Here is a 6,000-nt window from a genome sequence, read left to right as displayed (position 1 = left end):
GAAAGTTTCTTGTCTGACATCACCTTTTAATGTCATCTTCTTTTCAGTCTATGAGAAAACTGTCTTGTTCTTGTGTAGGGTTGTTAAGACTGAGGGATTTAGGTTATACTGAGGCTTTTTTTTTTTTTTTTTTTTTTTTTTTTTTTTTTTTTTTTTTTTTTTTTTTTTTTTAATACATGAAACCTCAAGAAAACTTTCAAGGTTTCAGATTATTTTGTCACATTTAAAATGGGAATTACGAGTAATAAGAACATTGTTATATACAATGTAACATATATAAATAAATTATCAATATTTTTCTCCATTTAGATCTTATAACTATTTAAATAATATACTAATCATCTTTTTTTTTGCTTTTTTTAAATTTATTTATTTAGTTTTTTTAAGGAAAAACCTTTATTTTCTGCTACTTTTTAAATACTCCATTTAGTTTTTTATCAGTCCTTCAAAAATTAAAAATTAAAAAATAAATAAAAAGTTTACAATAATTGATACATTTTTTGTTTAAATTTTGAGACTCATTTTAAACTGCCAAAATAAGTTGAAGGACTTTTTTCACTTTTCTAAATGTAAGAATTTAGATAAAAATCGCATTTAAATGAAAACGACAACAGTTAGACTAGTCTATTGCTCACACTGAATCAATAAGTATTATAAACAATTAAAAAATAAAATTGACGTCTAATTTTTCTACTTTTTAAAAATAAAAAGTTAAATGTCGAATAAGTTTTTTTTTGTTTTTTTATTTTTTTAGTTTTTTTTTAAAGAAATTAAAACTCAATCTGCCCAATAATTCGAAATTTTTGTTCGCGATTTTACCCAACGAGTTAGCCGAAAAGTTTAACAAGATTTTACATTTTCTAAAAAAAATTACCGATTTAAATCCCTTGTTTCGACGAAATTTATCCCATTTATTAATACAAAATTGACCCTTTAATCCTACCGACTGTTTAACACTTATCATAATTAATTCGATAATACGACAAATAAAACTGCCTAATGTTTTATTACTGGATTTTATTTAATACATTCACAAGTCGACCGACGATGGTGCCCTAATCCGGTAGGACACGTATTTCTCCTTTATTTATTTCAAATACAATATTTCCTTTCCCTATTTTAATATTTTTATTATTAAACGATTTTACTCCCCCCAGAATGCAAGAACTGTTTACTTCAACGCGACCCAATCCCCCGACGGCGTATTTAATTTTCCCAACGATGGCAGATTCAAAATACCCATAACCCCGGAATATTTGTTGGTTTAGATTTGGTACATGGCGAGCCTCTCACGGAGTAGTTCTGAGAATGGATCCGTGAATTTCTTCCAGTTCTCTTCGCCCAGTTCATTCTTGTACCCATGGAGGACCTTGGAGAAGACGGCCTTTAAGTGATCCCCGGGGTCGTCCCAGGTTGCGATCGCATTGCAAAAGAGATACAAGTCTCGCAGAATGCCCACAGGACGGATGATGATCACCTGACACATGCCTTTGAAAGTAGATTCTTTTTCGTATCTATCGCGTATGTTGCCAGCGGATAAGCACCACACACGGGAAAATTGGTCTAGAACGGCAGACACCTCAACTGGGCAGACGTTTCCGATCCTACCGAGTGCTATCGCCGCGATATCGACTAATATCCTGTTGCCCGAATTGATGATCGCGACAAGCTGTTTAATTATAAGGTCCACGTAGGGGTTCAGCTCGCTCCCATCGACTTTAACACATATCTCACCAATCGCCCATGTAGCATTGTTACAGACAGGAAGACACTGTGGGTTGATGTTACAGACTATCACTGGGATGAAATTTCCCCACACGGGGTAAATGCAAGGGAAACAGTTTCTTGCCATGTCTCCGAGCAGAGAGAAACTACTCTGTCTTACCTCCGGTGTGCTGTTCTGCATGCATTGGTACAAGAGGTTTAAAAGGTTGGAGTTGCGTATCAATGGCTCCATTTGCGGTCCCAGACCACCTACCAGGCCTGACACCAAATCAAGCGAGCAGATTATAAACTCGACCTCGTATTCAGGGAGGTCATCGTTCTTTGGGTCTTTCTCCTTGGCCATCTGCTGCGCCAATGTCTTTTCGATAAGCACGAGACTCCTTTTAAAAACAGGTTCGGCAAAAGGAATAAAACCATGCTTCAAGGCGACTGCAACAGACGTAATACATTCGAATAGGCAGAACAAGTCCCTGTCTTCGTCGTTGGTTTTGTTCCATTTGTCAATTAATGGTGGCATCAAGAGATTAATGTACTCCTGACTGTTAAGACAACTTCCAACATAATTAGCTAATGTGCCAACAGCATCGTAAAGCAGGGATAGATTCCTTCTTTGGTATTTAGAAAAGGCAAATACAAAAGTTTTAAGAATGGCTTCAAGATGGTTGATAAGTTTGAAACTGGCGACCTCTTCCAGTTTAGCCAAAGCGGAACAAGCACTCTCTTGCACTTTTTTGTTGGAATCGAGCATCCTGTGAAGCAGTCCAGAAAGGATCTGCTCAAGATATACATTGCTGGCTTCAGAAACCACCCATTCGTAATATCTGGAGAGGGTCCAGCAAGTGATCACCCTGATGAGCGATCTCTTATGGCTCATGCATTGAATCAAATATGGGATCAGGTCATTCAGATGTTGAATGATCCCACTCATGCAACCTTCTGAAATCGCACCGAGGGCAAGGATCCCAGATTCTTTGATCACCCAATCATTATGGAAAAGAGTCTCATTTAAAATTGGTAAAATCACAGGAAGGAGGTCCTCTTTGAAGATCTGAGCGAAAGTATCTAAAGCCGCCGCATTGCTCTTCCTTATATTCCAATCTCCGATGATTTCTTCTTCATCAGAGCATTCTTCCCTTTCGTTATCCAGAGTCTTCTGTCTGTAAAACCTCGGCTTGATGTCTTCATCCCTGTCTTCGACAGCCTCATCGTCTATGTCCCCTTTAAGAACAGCTATATCAAAATCCGTAAACTTCATATTGCTCACAAGCACCGGTACCAATTTGGGAAGGTAAGGACCGAGGACTTCTTTACAAATGGCCTGCTCAGACAGAGTGTGCCAGAAGTCGGTGGCCTGTAAGGCGACGTTCTCATCCTGTGTCTTTAGTATCATGTATTCGATCACAGGTTTTATGTAAGGAAGAAGGCTGTCCACCTTCTGCTCCAACAGCTTGACGAATGCCTGACACACCTGCCTGCAGACCTCTGGGTCGTTGTCGTTCGATATCTCAAAGAGCACATTCATAAAATAGTCAAAGTTTTGCAAAAAAGTCACTGACTTGTTGGAGATGAACATGTTGATGCAGGTGACGGCAGTCGATCGCACCTTCGTATCGTTGTGTCCGAGGAAGTTGAACAGTTTGAGTACGATGTGGTTGAGAGGCGAGTCGGGGTCACGCAGCTCGGTCATGTCTTCGCATATCTTGATAAGCGCGTTCATCACGCCCTCGCAGGCATTGCCGTCATTAGTCTCGAGCAGGCCAACAAGGCAGGGGAGAAGCTCCGGCCAGCTGGCCAGCGAGTCCAAACTCACCAGGGTGGAGATGAGCGTGCCTACCGTCTTCCGCACCAGCGACGACTTGTCCTGGATGCTGACCAGTGCCATCTGCTTCACGTATTCGACCACGTCCGAGACGTCGGTTCGCATGTTCTGCTGGTACCTCCTCACGATGTTTTTGACGTTGAGGCAACTCCGCGACCGGATCGCCTCGTCCTCCTCGGGCATCTTCGTCACCACGTACATGAGGTACTTGCAGAACTCCGGGTTCGCGCTAAGCTCCTCGAACCTCTCGCTGACGGCCCGCTGTGTGGCCGTGTCCGGTGCCATCGACAGCTTCAGCAGGACGAGCACATCTTTCAGCCACTGCTCCTGCGGCTGGAAAGTCATTTCCCCCTTCCTTCCTCCAACTAAAAACAAAACTGAACCAAACGAAAAACGGCAGTTTTTACTTTACCTTCCGTTCCGACCCTAACAGTCGCAAGTTAACCATTCGAAAGGAGAAGGGCCGAGTCGTACAACTCGACGGCTATCGAATATATCATTTAAACAAGCTTCGGCAGATTCGCCGCTCCTTCTCGATCTCGACGGACTCGCCTTCAACTTGCAAACGGATCCAAAAGAAATTTGACGGATACGACTTTTTTTCCCCGTTCGCCCGTGAAAAAGTGATTCGGTCGAGAAGTTGCCGCTTCAAGTGGCCGTGGAATCCACGCTGAGATTCGCCCTTTTCAAATTCAACATTTCAACCTCCAGCAACACTCCTCTCAAAATCGCTAACGTTAACAAATAAGTAAATATTTAACTCTTGATAGAACATTATTTATTTACACCAAGATATTGTTCACATTCATTAAATTAAATTTAGTTGTACTAGTAAATTTTTTTATTGGGCTCCCATTTCATCAATTTCAATTTAGTTGTCCTAATAAATTTTTTGTTGTTCACATCCATTAAATTAAATTTAGTTGTACTAGTAATTTTTTATTGGGCTCCCATTTCATCAATTTTAGTTTAGTTGTCCTAGTAATTTTTTTTTATTATCGAGTATTCATTAAAATAAATTTATATCCCACCCATCATCTTATTATGTAGGTAGTTCACAAAATCAGGATGGACACTATCAAAAAATTTAGTTTTTAGTAAATTTTTTTGTTGAGCCCTCATTTCATAAATTTCAATTCAGTCGTCCTAGTAAATTTTTTAAATGAATTCCCATTCATCCAATTAAGTTTAGTTATCCTAGTAAATTTTCTCAGTTGACATTCATCAAATTAAATTTAGTTATTAGTAATTTTTTTATGAAGTTCACATTAATTAAATTTAGTTGACCAAGCAATTTTTTTTGTTGAGTTCACATTTTATAAATTTCAATTGTTGTCCTAGTAAATTTTTTTTATTGAGTACACATTCATCAAATTAAATCTAATTGTCCTAGTAAATTTTTTAGTTGAGTTCACATTTCATCAATTTAGTTGTAATAATAATTTTTTTAGTTGAGTTCACATTCATTAAATTAAATTTTGTTGTACTGGTACATTTTTATTGAGTTCCCATTTCATCAGTTTCAATTTAATTGTCCTAGTAAATTGACTTTTAAATTTATTTAATTATGTTGACTTTTTGGTACTGGCAATTTAAAGCACTTGCCTAATATTGTACCACTGTTAATACATGTAATTCAAGTTGTATTGAAATCCACTATATTTTACAAGTGAGATACTACACTAATGTACTTGCCAACAAAACAAATGTTAATACAAGCAGTTAAAAAAAAAACCTTTGTTGCCCCTAGACAAATATTCATTAGCACATATGAGGCGTTGCGGATACGAAGGGCGAACTCGACATCAGGTTAATTTTTTTTTTTTGGTCACCATCCGAATCTAGCCGCTTCAGAGAATGTACAGTTATAGCTTTCATGTTGAGTTCGCCCTTCGTATCCGTCTGAAATATGAAGAGAATAATACGATGCTAGTTGGATTGTAGTTGGAAACTGCCATAGGCGGGCGGATACTAAGGGCGAACTCAACATCGCTCCTTGTCCTTCTCTTCGCGCTCCGCTGTATGATGCAATCCTTCGTTTAGTTTGCATAAATAAAAAATAAAAAAAAAGAAAGAAAAAATTAAAAATTAGAAATTACAATTCGTTTTCAAAGTCATTTTAATATTATTTTAAATGTACGTACGTTTTCAGAATACAGACTTTATAAATAAAATGTGTTTTTTGATTAATTGAAGTTCAACCAAATTCCTGACCAATCTCTAGATGGGGTAACCATTAATAAACAAAAAATTAGGCATCCTTCAACGAAAACAGGTTTAATCTTTTTTGTTGAGTTCGCCCTTCGCATGTCAACGGAAAAATTATTTTCAAATAAGTTTTTCTCAACACCTCCTTTTGTTGAGTTCGCCCTTCGTATCCGCAACGCCTCATATGTAGATAGACTACAAGTTACTGAAACACCAGTTTCAACCCAAAAGCTCAACAAAAACAAACT

At 38.0% G+C, this 6,000-nt stretch overlaps 1 pseudogene; it reads right to left on the bottom strand.

The window, feature by feature from the left end:
• Positions 1-1,264: 1,264 nt before the first annotated feature.
• Positions 1,265-3,889, bottom strand: LOC106666446 (annotated as a pseudogene).
• Positions 3,890-6,000: the final 2,111 nt, after the last annotated feature.

Source organism: Cimex lectularius, unplaced genomic scaffold (assembly GCF_000648675.2).
Source record: "Cimex lectularius strain Harlan isolate CLEC.00 unplaced genomic scaffold, Clec_2.1 scaffold163, whole genome shotgun sequence".
Classification (NCBI taxonomy): domain Eukaryota; kingdom Metazoa; phylum Arthropoda; class Insecta; order Hemiptera; family Cimicidae; genus Cimex; species Cimex lectularius.
This window is presented reverse-complemented; position numbering and strand designations above follow the sequence as displayed.